At 40.5% G+C, this 16634-nt stretch overlaps 1 long non-coding RNA gene across 3 annotated transcripts in view; it reads left to right on the top strand.

Moving 5' to 3' along the window:
- Positions 1-16634, top strand: part of LOC125638970 (uncharacterized) — a 172512-nt gene that overhangs the window by 109283 nt on the left and 46595 nt on the right. Inside the window, exon 4 of one of the 3 annotated variants that reach the window (XR_012668747.1) lies at positions 15579-15936. The exons of 1 other annotated variant lie outside the window; for it this stretch is intronic. This is a non-coding gene — a long non-coding RNA (uncharacterized LOC125638970). Of the gene's footprint in view, positions 1-15578; positions 16043-16634 lie in introns of those variants that run through there. One more of the 3 variants, XR_007357333.1, reaches the window with a different exon arrangement.

Here is a 16634-nt window from a genome sequence, read left to right as displayed (position 1 = left end):
GGCCAGTGGAAGTATAAGATTCTTTTGAGGTGTAATACCATTAAAGTCTTGGAATTAAGAAGACAATAGTTGAGATAAAGCAATGAATGAATGATAAAGTTCAGTGAATTAATTAGGGCTCAAAAATGTCTTCCAGTTTTGTTTCCTTCATGTTTGAATACTCAGCTTTACAATGCTAAGGTATGAGATATAGAAAATTGATAAGGGAAGCTAAAGACAGTAATAAATAAATAATAAATCCATGGCAAGGCTGGCAAGGCTAAGGACAATACAAATGAGTTTTTAAAGTATATAGGTGCAAAAAAGTGGTCATCAAACCGATATAATGATTACTCAGAGTATAATTGGTTGGAGCCAAGCTTCACTCCTCCTTTACTTCCTCTTTAGTTAGTGTGTATTTCTCCCCACTTTGTTTCTATGTAATTAAATAAAGCAGTATGTCCCCAGCCTGCAGTCCTAAAAGTAGGTGTGTTTCCTGTGCACTGAGCAGTCCCTTTATAAAAATTAGGAACAAATGAAATCCTAACAACAGTATAGGCCCATTACTGGTTTGGAGATGGTAAAATTGCTAATAATGATGCAAAAAAGGCAGTAGTGCTCAATAAATAACTCTTCCTTATTTAGAAAAAAGCAGAATGATGTACTTGTATTACATGAGGATGATGAAGTACTTTCCAGGCCATTAGTAATTAAGAAGGAGGTTAAACAGCATCTTCTAGGGATAAATATTTTTAAATCAGCAGATCTGGATAACTTGCATCCAAGAGTTCTAAAAATCCAGCTGAGGAGATCTGTGACCTATTGATATTATTTTAAATAATCATGGAAATTTATAGGCTGGTTAACCTGACAACAATCCAGAGCAAATTAGTGGAAAGGCTTGTACAGGGTTCAATTCATAGAATCATAGAATATCAGGGTTGGAAGGGGCCTCAGGAGGTCAACTAGTCCAACCCCCTGCTCAAAGCAGGACCCAGTCCCCAACTAAATCATCCCAGCCAGTGCTTCATCAAGCCTGACCTTAAAAACCTCAAAGGAAGGAGATTCTACCACCTCCCTAGGTAACGCATTCCAGTGCTTCACCACCCTCCTAGTGAAAAAGTTTTTCCTAATATCCAACCTCAACCTCCCCCACTGCAACTTGAAACCATTACTCCTTGTTCTGTCATCTGCTACCACTGAGAACAGTCTAGATCCTTTCTCTTTGGAACCCCCTTTCAGGTAGTTGAAAGTAGTTATCAGATCCCCCCCTCATTCTTCTCTTCTGCAGACTAAATAATCCCAGTTCACTCAGCCTCTCCTCATAAGTCATGTGCTCCAGCCACTAATCATTTTTGTTGCCCTCCGCTGGACTCTTTCCAATTTATCCACATCCTTCGTGTAATGTGGGGCCCAAAACTGGACACAGTACTCCAGATGAGGCCTCACCAATGTCGAATAGAGGGGAACGATCAATGCTCCTACTTATACAGCCCAAAATGCCATTAGTCTTCTTGGCAACAAGGGCACACTGTTGACTCATATCTAGTTTCTCGTCCACTGTAACCCCTAGGTCCTTTTCTGCAGAACTGCTGCCTAGCCGCTCGGTCCCTAGTTTGTAGGGATGGCATGGGATTCTTCCGTCCTAAGTGCAGGACTCTGCACTTGTCCTTCTTGAACCTTATCAGCCCATACTTCTTTAACTTGCTGGCAAGAATACTGTGGGAGACCGTATCAAAAGCTTTGCTAAAGTCAAATTAATAATTAACGGTTGGGAATATAGTTAATGCCAGTCAACATGGATTTATGGAAAACTGATTCTGTCAAACAAACCTGATCTCATTTTTTGATGAAATTATGAGTTTGTTTGATGAAAACAACTGTGTAGACGTTGTATAATTAGACTTCTGTATGGCATTTAACTTAGTACCACACAACATTCTAATTTAAAAAAATAGTCTGTAAAAGATCAATAAAACACATGAAACTGATTAAGAACTGGCTGACAGCTCAAAAAGTAGTTGTCAATCGGGCATCATCATCACATGAGGATGTATTTAGTCAGGTTCCACAGGAACCAGTAGTAGCTCCACCTGTATCAATAATCTCAAAGGAAATATAAAATCACTGCTGATAAAATTTGCAAATGACACAGATTGGTGGATAGGAAACAATGATGAGTACAGGGCAGTCTCACAGAGCAATTTAGATCATTTGATAAGCTGAGTGCATTCAAACAAAATGTGTTTTAACACAGCCAAATACAAGGTCATACATCTAAGACAAGGAATGCAGGCCATACCCTGAGAATGCGGGACTGTACCCTGGAAAACAGTAATTCTGAAAAGGATTTTAAGAGTCATGGTGGACAGAATGTGATACAGTGACAAAAAGAGCAAATGAGATCCTTGGATGTATAAACAGAGGAGTAGGAAAGTGATTTTAACTCTGTGTACAGGCATTGGTGAAATCGATACTAGAATACTGAGTACAGTTCTGGTGTCCATATTTTTAAAAGGATGTTGAAAAATTAAAGATGATGCAGAGAAGAGCCACAAACATGATTTGAGGGCTAGAGAAAATGCCTTACAGTGACAGACTTAAAGAGCTCAGTCAGTTAAATTATCAAAAAGAAGACAGAGAGATGACTTGATTACAGTGTTTGTGTATATTTGCTGGGAGAAAATACTGAGTTCTTCAGGCCTCTTCTATCTACTAGAGAAAGGCATAATAAGAACAAATAGCTGGAAGCTGAAGCCAGACAAATTCAACTGAGAAGTAAGGCTTTTTAACAGTGAGAGAGTGACTGCCCACTGGAACAAACAACCAAAGAAAATCTGAATGCCTTTTTGGAAAATGTACTTTAGTCAAACACAACTCATTAGGCTAAATATAGGGTTAACTGGGTGAAATGTAAGGGCCTAAGATGTTCAGGAGGTCCAACTAGATGGTCTAATGGTCCCTTTTGACCTTAAAAATCTATGAATGTAAGATTTTCAAATATGGTTACTTCCTGTAGCTCACCCTGACTTTAATGACAGCTCTATGTGCTCATCTGCTCTGCAGATCAGATAATTGGCATCTCAAGTTAGATAGCCAAAGTTATGGATGCTTGAACCTCAGTAGATTTTAAGTTTGGACTCATTTTGGAAAAGCAGCCTGGAAATCTGTCCAAGTGCCTTGCTCTTGTGAGATTTATATTGTTGCTGTTTACACAAAAGTAACCAAGTTGTTTACTACAAAAAACAAAAAATAAATTCTCAAAGCTGACAAAATATTTGTAGTATGCCTTTTGTCACCCTTTCTCCGGGCTCTGAACTTATACTCAAAGGACCTTCTCCAGCCCCTATCATCTAGCATCTTCTTTCTTATTTCACTCTTCCAACATTTCCTTTTCTGAGACAAAGATGTTCATGTGGGAAGGATATGCAAGAAAAGATGAGCCAAGCATTGTGTCCTGAAAGTTGGGTAATATTAATAATCATTCTAATCTCTTGGAGTAGGGTGTCTGATAGTTGTAGCCTAGTCTCTGAAAAATCTCTCATTGTTATCCATTCCATTGTAACTGGTGGTCACCATGATCCAGGCCAGACAGAAATGGTCTTTATGATACCTTAAGTCTAGGCTACTGAAGACTACAAAAGGAAGTTGCGAGGTGTGCAAACATTTTATTCCTCTATAAGTGAAAACCAAATAAATGGATACCAGATTTTTTAAAATACATATATCACAGGTGCTAATTTACTTGCCTTGATTTTTGGACTTAGAGGAAATCTTAGAAAAATAAACTGATACAGAAGAGGCTTATAATGCGATAAAGTGGGTGCCTGTCACCAAGTTGCCACACCTTGATTGTTTCTCATAAGACTATTTTACAGTTTAGTAGAGTATTTGGCTCCCAAGTTTGCCAATTTATTTAACAGTTTCCTAAAATCATATTGGATTCTAATATGGGAGAAGAGTATATTTAATTGATTTTGAAACCTGACAAAGATCAAATTGATTGTGACTCTTCTAGATGGATTTCCCTTTTAAACATTGATGTCAAGATATTTGCCAAGGTACTAATAGGTTGGGCTCTCTGCTGCCAGAATTCATTAATGGAGACCAAACAAGGTTTAGTCAAGGCCACACTGCTTAGTGGATAGCATACTGAGAGTTGTAGTAGCAAATCACTTTTTCCTGTGTGATCCAGAGACCCCTTGGTGCCAGCTGGCAAAGAGCATAAGTGGTGCATAGGGATCCTCTGAGTCTGATGTCTACAAAACAGCGGCATGTGAGATCTCTACCAACAGCCAGTAATGCACCGGTCATCTTAATCATTGTGAGATGTATGTACGGATGATATTTAAGGAGTTATGTATCTATACTGAAAACTATGTTCTTAAGATGTACAAGTTTAGACAGAAAAGGAGTACTTGTGGCACCACAAGTACTCCTTTTCTTTTTGCGAATACAGACTAACACGGCTGTTCCTCTGAAACCTGTCATTATGCAAAGTTTAGACAGGTCACCTGAAGGAGATAAATAGTTTCTGTTCAGGAAGGGGGTAGGAGGTGCTTATCTCTGCCTCTCACCATTGTGCATTGTGTGTCTTACAATGTAAGTCTGTTTGCATACGGAGCCACCAGCTAATCAAGACTGCAAAGACAACAAGAAATCACAAAATCTGTAGGAAGAAGCACACAGCAGGAGGGTGTCCTGTCTATGACTAGGATATGGAGGATTAGTCTGGTATATCAGGAGAATTCAGAAAGACACTTGGTATCCTTCACCTAGGGAAGAAGATGCCAGCATGCTTGTCTTATGAATGAATTCTTAATCACTGGAGAAAGACTTTGGGTGATCATTAGACCAGGAAAGTGTCTTGTTTAGTTAAGTCTAGGCTCTAGAAAGCATGCTATAATTTTATTTTATCATTTATCATAACCAATTGTTTCCAATATTTCTGACTTCTTGCTATGTCTTGAATCTCTGTTCTTTGTTGAATAAACATATACTTCTTTTCCCTATAAAAGAATCCAAGTGCTGTGAGAGAAACAGTGATCCTGAGGTGAAACTGGTAAGCTGAGTGTATTCTTTAGGAATAGTGTATCTGTAAATACTGTGGAACAGAGGCTGGACACTCCAGGGGATGCTTGGAGGACTCGAGGGTTGGATTGTGCTTATTGCTGATCTGCTGAAGGACGGCAGAGCCAGAGTAGGCTGAGAGGTGAGTGCTGGTGTTGCCTATTGGAGCTGACCCCTGGCAGGCTTAGACAAGACTTCCTCCTGCTTAAGACAGGTGCCAGCTACATGTCTCACAATTCTCGGTACCCCTGGGAAGTGTCACAGTCTATGGAAAGGTATATCTGGTAAATGTTTCTATCCTTTGATGCAGAGGAGGCCTTCAATCATGTAAAGTGGAATTATGCACATAAAACACCTAAAGCAGGGGAAAATAGTAGGTGGATAACTTAGTATTAAGAAGTGAAAGTGAGTCATACTTTTCCTTTGTGAAAACAATATTGTCACACTTTCTGGATGGGTTACTTGATCCAGGCCTAAAAAGGCAAATTACAAACCTACCTTTCCGAAGGCAGACACTTTAGGAATGTAGTACCAATTATATTTCTTCCTCATCATCACCACCACCATTAATTACCTCAGTTTTTGTGCCGCCTGCTACATTTTGCTTTTTATGCATTAACAATCCTGAAAGCTAAACTCTGTAACTCCAAAACAGATTCAGTCCTATGGTAATTTGTCAAGTGCATTATAGAACTGAAACTAAAGATTGAAAACACTGTGTTTTGAATTCTCAGAGCTCTCTTTTAAGTAATATGCAAGCATTGTGTGATGATTTAGTAAGATGTCATTTTTCTGTAACAGTCATATAATGGTAGAAATACTTGTAAAGAATTCTGAGAGTCAGTAATGTCTTCAAAATATTAAGGGCTAGTTTGCCTAACTTTGCATGGGTGTGTACAATGGGAGTACAAGGTGAAAAGTTCCTTGTGTACCTTCCCCCACTCATTACATTCTTACACAGGTGTCAGGCAAAGTTCCAAGTGCTTGTACTGCCTATAATGATATAGTGAATCACAGTCTTCCTTAAGCCTGGTACATTTATTAAACAAAACAATAGAACTCTAGATGAACAGGCTTCCACACAACTTGAGCTTCAGTTTTTGTCTCCCTTGCTTACCAAAGACCACCCTCATCTGAAACTCCATATAGCAGACAGAAAGATCTAGTGGCTGAACAGTATACTGCAAGTAAACATAAGATTGCACTGTCAAAAGTGGCAAGGCAAGAGTGGTATGCTGGTGCAGAAATCACCTTGCCCCTGCATGCAATGCATTGAGTGGCTTAATCCTACCCTAAATATACAGATCTCATGACAAGGCAATGTACTTTGCCATGACTAGAGCTATATAAATAGCAAATAATAAGGAAGGGAGAAATATTATAAAGGAATTTATTGAGCTTGATAACAATTCTGAGGTTCTGTTGTCTGTTATAGAATAGTGTGATTCTTTAGGGCTTGATCGCTCAAGCACCATGCATATAAATTATTTTACTCACATGAATAACGTTATATGCATATGTATGTTCAGAATTAGGCCATTATTTTGTTAATATTTGACAGCCAGATTGTCCATGGCCCTTATGCAGGCATGTGGTGGGTATAGGGGGAAGTAATATGCCTCCTCCCCCTCACTTTGCATTGTCTGCACCTGACCCAGGTGCCCTACACTCCAGGGAGCACAGGGTCTGCTCAGTCTCTACTTCCCAGGAGATGCATAGCACCTCAAAGAGAGTAGGGAAGAGGTGAAGCCATTGCCTTGAAATGCCTTCTTCATAAGGTAGAGTGCCTTTTAGTGTTCCTCTGGGAACAATATGTCTTCACATCTACCCCGTACAGGATTGTCCTTAAATGGCACTATTAAGCTCTGAGTTATTTCTATGCTCCTGAAAGGCACTGAGTTGACAGCCATGGACAGTGAAAAAGTCCTCAACTTATCCTTGTCAATGTGCTTCAAGCCTGTTTTGAACAGATCACCTCTGAGGTCTTCGTATTTATTCCATGTATTTCCCTCCCTGCTGAGACTTTAAACATCTGTATCAGCAGTGCCAGGTATAATGATGATTTGTGCACTAGAAACTTACTGGGACAGTCTACACATCCCATCTAGGCTCTCCTGCTCACCGTACTCATAGGAATAGTCCAGGGAAATTATAGTATTACTAATATCAGTGAAATAGGCAGAAGTTCCCCCAGATGGTAATTAACCACCAGAGCTAGATTCAGATAGATGCCTTTGCTACGAAAGGCTTCATATACAACTACTACCATTTCCCTTAGCCATCAACTCCAACCCACTTCTATATACATTATTCCTATAAACATCTGCATTAGCTTAAAATCTGCAATCTTTACTTGCACAAAACTCTCTTTGACTTCAATGGCAGTTTTATTCAATTAACAACCGAAGAATCTGGCCAACTGAGTTTTTAAAAAAATAGTCCTTACAGTGGATTAATTGTGAATCAGAAAATAGAAATAATTTGAAAATATATCAGAATAGGTACAAATAAGCATTATTTCTTACATTTCTTTATGTAGCTGTTTAACTACAGTGTGAGTAGCAATATTTAATTGCAGCCTTGGTTTAGAAAAAAAAAACCACATTCTTTGTGGCCTGAGCAGCACAATGATCTATATTTTCAAAAAAGCCCAGCACTCAACAACTCCTAAATAAATGGCCCAATTTGCAAGAGCTCAGCTTCCATTTTGGCATCTTATGGGTGTGGGACATATTTTCAAAAGTGCTCAGCCCCCCCACTGGTGCATTTAGATGCCTAAATAGAAGCTAATTTCATTTGAAAAGATGTACACACTTGTGGGCGATGAGCACTTTTGGAAATCTGATCCAACCATTTTATAATTTGCTTGTTTGAGTATATTTATTGATATTTTAATGGTGTGTAACTTTGTGTTAATTTTGGTAAGGTTTATGAAAGATATCAGATTGAAAGCCAGGGAGACTGCAGTGCTTTATGCAGGCGCACTCCCACCAATGTGCAACTCTGACCAGATGTTCTGAAGACACGTTATATTTTATTATCATCTAATATACAATCTGGACATTCTGAATGTATAATTGGCCTTTATCTAAAATACTTCCTGGTCTGGTAGGAATCAACAAATATGCCACATCTCATTCAATTGTTTATTTTTTCTGTATTTTCAGGAAATATATTTGAATTTGCCCTGGAACCTCAACATCATGAGTTATTAATCCATACATAATTATAGAGGCAAATAAATATACAACTTTTTGTGCACATTTGCTTCAAGTTTATTAATTTACAAGACTAAACATAATTAGTAGAAGTAATTAATTTCTCCACATTTAACTTATTTATCCTGAATATGCACATTCCTTAGATGAGTATCTACACTAGCACTTTAATAAATGAAAACGAAGTGTGAACAAATGTTTCCCTTTTAATCATCTAGTTGCATGGAGGAATATGCAATTACTGTGACTTTATTGTAGGTGTTTGGCAAAGTCATTGTTTTACAACTCTGTAAAGCTTTTGGTTAATTTGATATCTAATGTTATTTCAAATCAATAAATTCTCAGAGCCAGAACTTGTGCAGCATGGTGATGTAACCCAAGTCTCTGGATTCTGTACTGGAATGCCCAGTTAGGCTGAAAATTCCTACCCCAGCATTCCTAAGGGGGTTCTTAGCAGAAGCAAAACACATTTTATATTTTTTTCCATTTCTACCTGCTCCATAAAGTGTTTTAAATATAATCTCAGTCTGATTTTTCATTGCAACCCCTTCTACAATTAAGAGTAAATTAAGAGTCTTCTATGAGTACTTGTGTGGCACTTCCATAAACCTTGTGCAGCTTATCTCCACGTGGAGGAGTGTCAAGACCACACTCTTTTTCCTTTTTAGCACAAATATTTACTTTTATTTTTTATATTAATAACACTGTTTTCTCATGTTAAACCCACGTATTTTTGTAGAAAGATAGAAAATTCTTTTAAAAATGAAACATTTAATCTCATTAACTGAAACCTCTGAAGATTTATGGAGGCCTGCTCCAGGTCCATGTCAAAATGTGACTTGACTGCTATATTTACTGTAGCTGCCTACACAGATGCAGATTTTCATAACTCCACTGGAATTAATGGGATTCTAATGCCACTAAACAGGATTGGAGAGCAACACTTAAGAGAAAAAACAGCTTCATATTCAAGAAGATTTTTTGTTTTGTGTTTAGTTCCAAGCAAAAGGAGGACTGCAGATAGTGACTAAATTAATTTTCTTTATATTAGGGTTTAATTAATCCAGGATGACAGTTCAGTCAGTTGTCTTAATTTTCCATTGTAAATCATCTGCAAAGCTTCAGTGAACTCGAATTTAGAAGTATTTAAGCACTGCAAAAATAGAAACATTGATCCAGAATTATCACCATGGAATAAATTTAATTCTATTAGATTCCATATTAAAAATTGCATGTGCCTGGTTTAAAAGTTAAGAATAATTTTTAAATAAACAAGGTTAGCTGCAATTTTATTAATATTTGAACACTATGTTGTTGGTAATTTCTGGTGCCACTGATGGGGCTTTCATTCATCTCTTTATGCTCTGTCCACCATTTCCACATTTAATTGTCTAATAAATAACATGTGAGGGAGGGCGAGCCTCCCTGCCTAGTGGTTGCAGTCTGTTGTGGCAGCCCAGTCTAGCGGTTTTGGGGTAAGGGATCCCAGGTCCTCCTACTCCATTGGTTTCTGACCCAGGGACCCTCTTGAGTGACCCCTTGTGCACTGTAATGCAGACGTCCGCTACCTGCTGTCCAGCAAATACGCTTTCCTGGGCTCTTTCTACTGCTCTGCCCTTCCCCTTAGGGCACATCATGGCTGGCAGTTGTTCCTGGCGAGCTGGTCCACAGGACTTAACAAGGTAGGGAGTCTCAGCTTTGTGTAGCAGACGTCCCCTGGAAATGCCTTCCAGGCGTAGTCCCTCTGCAGCAGCAGGTGCCTCTCTCCATCTGCCACTCTGCTGTGCTGAAGAGACTCCCTCTTAAGTCCCTCCTCCAACTGGAGCATGCCCAGCTGGCCTGATAAGGCAGGGTTTCCAAGGCCTAGAGTTTTTCCTGCACTCTTAACTTTCCAGTGTGGGTTTTTTCCACCCATCATATATTAATTGCAAATTAAGCTTCTTTTCAGGAAGCCAATGGTTTGTGAACTGCATTTCCTCGGAATGCATTTGTCATTCAGAAGCAGTCACTGAATAGTTCAGATGTAAAGCTTTCCTAGTGGGTTATTCATAAATTGTTTGGCATTCACCGTTCACGTTGTGTGGTTGGTCAACTGAGTTACATGCTATTGTTTATATACTATGACTGGATGAAGGAACCATCTTAGGATACGTCTGTACTGAGAGCGGGAGTGTGATTCCCAGCGTAAGTAGGCATATTAGTGCTGGCTCTGACTGAGCTAGTGCCCTACAAGTAGTAGTGCAGCCACAGTAAAATGGGCAGCAGCAAGTGGTGGTACAGGCTAGCCTACCCTGAGTACAAGCCCATCCTGACCCCTTCAGTACATGCTTGGGGCGGCTGGCCCATGCCACTGCTCACTGCTGCCTGTGCCATGGCAGCTGCGTTGCTATTTTTAGTGTGCTAGGACAACGAGAGCTAGTGTGAATGTGTACTTGTGCTGAGAATCACACACCCAGCTCCAAGTGAAGAGGTAGCCTTAGCGAGGAGAATAGCGGACAGTAAATGTATTTCCAATACTGTACAAATATTCGGACACACACTTGTGTTTAAACTTTATGAAGCTTTCAGGCTCCATGCACACTTTCACATGTTCCCAGTAGCTGTCAGAAAATTCTCAAAACTAATCTGACCTTATGAATCACAGCAATACCAACTTACACTTTTATTTATGAAGACAGTGAAAGAACTGAGTCTCAGTTCTCTGTCTAGTTCTATTCTCTAGTTTCTCAATCAGTATCGGGGCCTGATGTTGCAAACACTTCCTACAAAACTTAGTGCTTGTGTTGTTGTTTGTATTAAGTCAAGGGAGCTTGTATTTTACCATTTAAATTATTTTATTTACATATGACATAACTCTAGAACTTGATGTTGGCTGCAACTTGCAATCCAGAATCTTTCCTTCCACTGTGGCAAGTGACCCCCTAAATTCTGAAGCCACATTCTTACACAACCACCGCTTCTCCTTCAATAGTCCTATTGACTCTGTTCTGATGAGCTGTCTATTCAATAGGAAGCATTTGGAGGATCTAGTTCTTAGTGACCTGTGGAGCATGCTCTGTGTGGTCCAAGGGAAGGTGCAGATATGAAGGCAACTAAAACTTCCTTATTCACAGTAGGAGGTAGAGCTATATGCTAAGGAGTCTGTTGCCATGCAAGGAGCTGGGGATGGGAGGGACATAATTCCATCCCATGTTAAGGAGAATTGAGGAAATAGGAAGAAAATTTCTCACAGACAGCAGATTCCAAATGAGAGTTTGGGAAGGAGAATTAGGGGGAGGGTAAAATTTTACTCTCTCTCCTGAATCCACATAATCCAAAATGTCAGTAGACAGCAACTGGAATGCTCCCAAATTCTGAACCACAAATCCTAGTGTATGCTAAAAGTGAAGTGCTTCTGATTTATTTCTTATGTTCTTATGACACATGGAGTCTTTGATGGACCTATCCTTCATGAACTTATCTAATTCTTTTTTGAACCCAGTTATACTTTTGACCTTCACAACATTCCCTGGCAGTGAGTTCCACAAGTTGAGTGTGCATTGTATGAAGGAGTACTTCCTTTTGTTTGTTTTAAACCTGCTGCCTATTAATTTATTTGAGTGACACCTGGTTCTTGTGTTATGTGAAGGGACAAATAATACTTCCTTATTCACTTTCTCCACACCATTCATGATTTTATAGACCTCTATCATATCTCCCCTTAGTTGACTTTTTCTAAGCTGAACAGTTCCAGTCATAGAATCATAGAATATCAGGGTTGGAAGGGACCTCAGGAGGTCATCTAGTCCAACCCCCTGCTCCAAGCAGGACCAACCCCCAACTAAATCATCCCAGCCAGGGCTTTGTCAAGCCTGACCTTAAAAATATCTAAGGAAGGAGATTCCACCACCTCCCTAGGTAACGCATTCCAGTGCTTCACCACCCTCCTAGTGAAAAAGTTTTTCCTAATATCCAACCTAAACCTCCCCCACTGCAACTTGAGACCATTACTCCTTCTTCTGTCATCAGCTACCACTGAGAACAGTCTAGATCCTTCCTCTTTGGAACCCCCTTTCAGGTAGTTGAAAGTAGTTATCAGATCCCCCCCTCATTCTTCTCTTCCGCAGACTAAACAATCCCAGTTCCCTCAGCCTCTCCTCATAAGTCATGTGCTCCAGCCACTAATCATTTTTGTTTCCCTCCGCTGGACTCTTTCCAATTTTTCCACATCCTCCTTGTAGTGTGGGGTCCAAAACTGGACACAGTACTCCAGATGAGGCCTCACCAATGTTGAATAGAGGGGAACAACCATGTCCCTCGATCTGCTGGCAATGCCCCTACATATACATCCCAAAATGCCATTGGCCTTCTTGGCAACAACGGCACACTGTTGACTCATATCCAGCTTCTCGTCCACTGTAATCCCTAGGTCCTTTTCTGCAGAACTGCTTAACTAGTTTGAGTAATTTTGTATTGTCTGCAAACTTTGCCACCTCACTGTTTACCCAGTTGTTTCCAGATCATTTATTAATACATTGAACAGCACTGGTACTAGTACAGATCTCTAGGGGACCCTGCTATTTACCTCTCTCCAGTCTGAAAACCAGTCATTTATTCCTTCCTTTTGTCTTCTGTCTTTTAACCAGTTACTGATCCATGTGAGGACCTTTCTTCTTATCCCATGCCTGCTTAGTTTGCTTAAGAGCCTTTGATGAAGGACTTTGTCAAAGACTTTTTGAAAGTTCAAATACACTATGTGCACTGGATCACCCTTGTCCATGTTTATTGACCCCCTTCAAAGAATTCTAATAGACTGGTGAGATGTGATTTCCCTTTACAAAAGCTGTGTTGACTCTTACCCAGCAAATTGTGTTAATCTATGTGTCTGATAATTCTGTTCTTCATTATAGTTTCAACCAATTTGTCTGGTACAGAAATTAGGTTTATCAGCCTGTAATTACTAAAATGACCTCTGGAGCCTTTTTTAAAAAAATGGCATCACATTAGCTAGCCTCCAGACATCTGGTGTAGAAGCTGATTTAATCGGTAGGTTATATACCACAGTAAGTAGTTCTGTAATTTTACATTTGAGTTCCTTCAGAACTCTTAGGCAAATACCATTTGGTCCTGGCAATTTATTACAATTTATTTAATCAATTTGTTCCAAATCTTTATTGACACCTCAATCTGGGACAGTTCCTCAGATTTGTCACCTAAAAAGAATGGCTCAGGTGTGGGATTCTCCCTCACATCATCTGCACTGAAGATCATTGCAAAGAATCCATTTAGCTTCTCTCCAATAGCCTTGTCTTCCTCAGGTGATCCTATAGCACCTCGCTCATCAAGTGGCCCCACTAACTGTTTGGCAGGCTTCCTGCTTCTGATGTACTTACAAATATTTTTACCGTTAGTCTGTGTCTTCAAATTCTTTTTTGGCCTGCCTTATTATACTTTTACACTCAACTTACCAGAGTTTATGCTCCTTTCTATTTTCCTCAGTAGCATTTGACCTCCAATTTTTAAAGGGTGCCTTTTTGCCTATCACTGCCTCATTTACTTTGCTGTTTAGCTATGGTGGCATTTTTTGTCCTCTTACTATTTTTTTTTAAATTGGGTTGAGCCTCGATTGTGGTGTTTTTTAAAAGTTTCCATGCAGTTTGCAGGCATTTAACTCTTATGACTGTTCATTTTAATTTCTCTTTAACTAGTTTCCTCATTATGACTAGCTTCTTCATTATGTGTTTTGTGTGGTGCCCTTTCTTGAAGTTAAATGCTACTGTGGTGGGCTTCTTTGGTATTTTTTCCCCAACAAGGGTGTTAAATTACAGTATGGTCACTATTAACAAGCAGTACAGCTATATTCACCTCTTGCACCAGATCCTCTGCTCCACTTAGGCCTAAATCAAGAATTGCCTCTCCCCTTGTGGGTTCAAGGACTAGCTGCTCCAAGAATCAGTCATTTATGATGTCCAGAAATTTCACCTCTGCATCCCATCCTGAAGTGACATGTACCCAGTCAATGTGGGGATAGTTGAAATCCACCTCAGTTTTACTGAGATTTCTATTTTTATAGCCTCTCCAATCTCCCTGAAGATTTCACAGTCCTGGACAGCTGGTTGGTAGTATATTACTACTGTTATGCTCAGGGCCGTCCTTGGGAGGTGCAGGGCTTGGGATGGAAGCGATGAATCTGTCACTTCTGGGACCGACCTGTCACTTCTCAGACTGACTGTGCCAGCCAACCGCGAGGGCCCGGAGTGATCACCTTGATTCACCATATCCTAGGGACGGCTCTAGTTATGCTCATATTAGTCAAGCATGGACTTTTTATCCATAGAGATTTTATGTTACAGTTTGATTCATTTAAGATTTTTATTATATTTCACTCCATGCTTCCTTTCACATATAGTACCACTCCCCCACCAGCACAACCTACTCTGTCATTCCTATATATTTTGTACCTTGGTATTACCAGCTCCCATTGATTATCATCATTCCACCAATTTTTTGTGATGCCTATTAAATCAATATCCTCATTTAATACCAGGCACTGGACTTCACGCATCTTAGTATTTAGACTTCTAGCATGTGTATACAAGCACTTATAACATTTCTTAATGTTTATTTGTCTGCCTTCACATAATGTAATTGAACGGGACTCTTTCATTTGACAGTTTCTCTCCAGTTCCTACCTGTACTTTATCAACTTCTATCCTCTCCTCTTTATTAGGATATAGAGAATCCCCATTGATAGATCCTCCCCATGGGATATTTCTGTCTGAACAGTGTACTCCTCTGCACCTATGCACTTTCCCCCAGCCTTTAGTTTTAGAACTCTGCTACGACCTTTTGAATTTTACATGACAGCTATCTGGTTCCATTTTGGTTTAGGTGGAGTCCATCCTTCCTCTAAAGGCAGCTCCATTCCCAAAAGATTTCCCAGCTTCTAATAAACCTAAAACCCTCCTAAAACACCATTGTCTTATCCATATGTTGAGACCTTGCAGTTCTGCCCATCTAGCTGGCCCTGGCGTGGAACTGCAAGCATTTCAGTGAATGCTACCATAGAGATTCTGACTTTAATCTCTTATCTAGCAGCCTGAATTTGGCCTCCAGGACCTCTTTCCTACCTTTCCTTAAGTCACTGGTACCTGCATGTATCATGACCTCCAGCTCTGCCCCTAAGTCTGTGTAGATGTATCAAGAAGTCTGCAACATTCGCACCTAACGGGCAGTTCACCATGTGGTACTCCCAGTCATCATAAACCCAGCTATCTACATTTCTAATAATCAAATTCCCCATAACTATTATCTGTCTCTTCCTAATCACAGGGGTCTTTTCCACTGGAGGGGTATCCACAGTACAAGAGGATACCATGACATCATCTGGAAGGCGAGTCCAACTATAGGATTGTTTCCCTCCGCTCCATTTTGATGTTCTCCTTCCCTGAGATTTTCATCCTCCTCAACAGCACAGAGTGCATCAAGCAATGACACAGAACCTGTCAGACTCAGGGGGCTAGGAGGAGAGTTGCTCTACTATGTCCTGGAAAGTCTTGTTTATGTGCTGCTCCGTCTCCCTTAGCTCCTCCACTTCAGCCACTTTGTCCTCAAGAGCCTGTACTTGGTCTCTGAGGGCCATGTGCTGCTTCCACCAAGTGCATGCATACGCCACTGACCCACAAAGCAGGTAATCATACATGCTTCATACAGTGCAATAAACCAGATAGCCCTCATCCTGCTTCTGGACTTCTGCCTGCATTATTTTTACTTTTGCAGCCTTTTTTATTTTTTGGGGTTAGGGGGGTTGGGGTGAGTTTATTGGCCTAAGTTAGACAATGTTAGGTGTATCTCACAAAATTCCCGTTTGCTGCTGCTGTCCACTAGTTCTTCTGGTCACTTAAGAGATGGGTTTTTAAACCCCTGTTCTCCCTGAGTAGCCCTGCCCCCTGGTTAACAGATCCTAAAGGGATTAGTGATCAAAGCCTCGTTAAGAAGCTCTCACCCATGCCTAGCAGGCCATTAGGCTCAGTAAACACACCAGTGCCCCACTTCCACTGAAAAATGCCAAAGCACTTTAAGAATGCTGCTGGCTGAAAATGAATACTAGATCAGCCACTTGACTCAACATATTGTTGATCAGTGGAAGCTGACCTGTTCAGCTAATTACAGGTGCAGACTTTCCAATGTGCTGGGGGGTGCTCAACCCCCGTCTCTGCCCCAGGCCCCGCCCCCATTCCACCCCTTTGTCCAAGGGCCAGCCCTGCCTCTTCCCGCCCCTGCTCCACCCTGCCCCTCCTCTTCCCACCCCGTTCTGCCCCTTCCCCCCCAGCGTGCTATGCCCTCGCTCCTCCCCCTCCCTCCCAAAGCCTCCTGCATGCCGTGAAA

This window comes from Caretta caretta, chromosome 6 (genome assembly GCF_965140235.1).
Source record: "Caretta caretta isolate rCarCar2 chromosome 6, rCarCar1.hap1, whole genome shotgun sequence".
NCBI lineage: Eukaryota > Metazoa > Chordata > Testudines > Cheloniidae > Caretta > Caretta caretta.
Note: the sequence above shows the minus strand (reverse complement) of the source record. Positions and strands in the feature narration are given on the sequence as shown.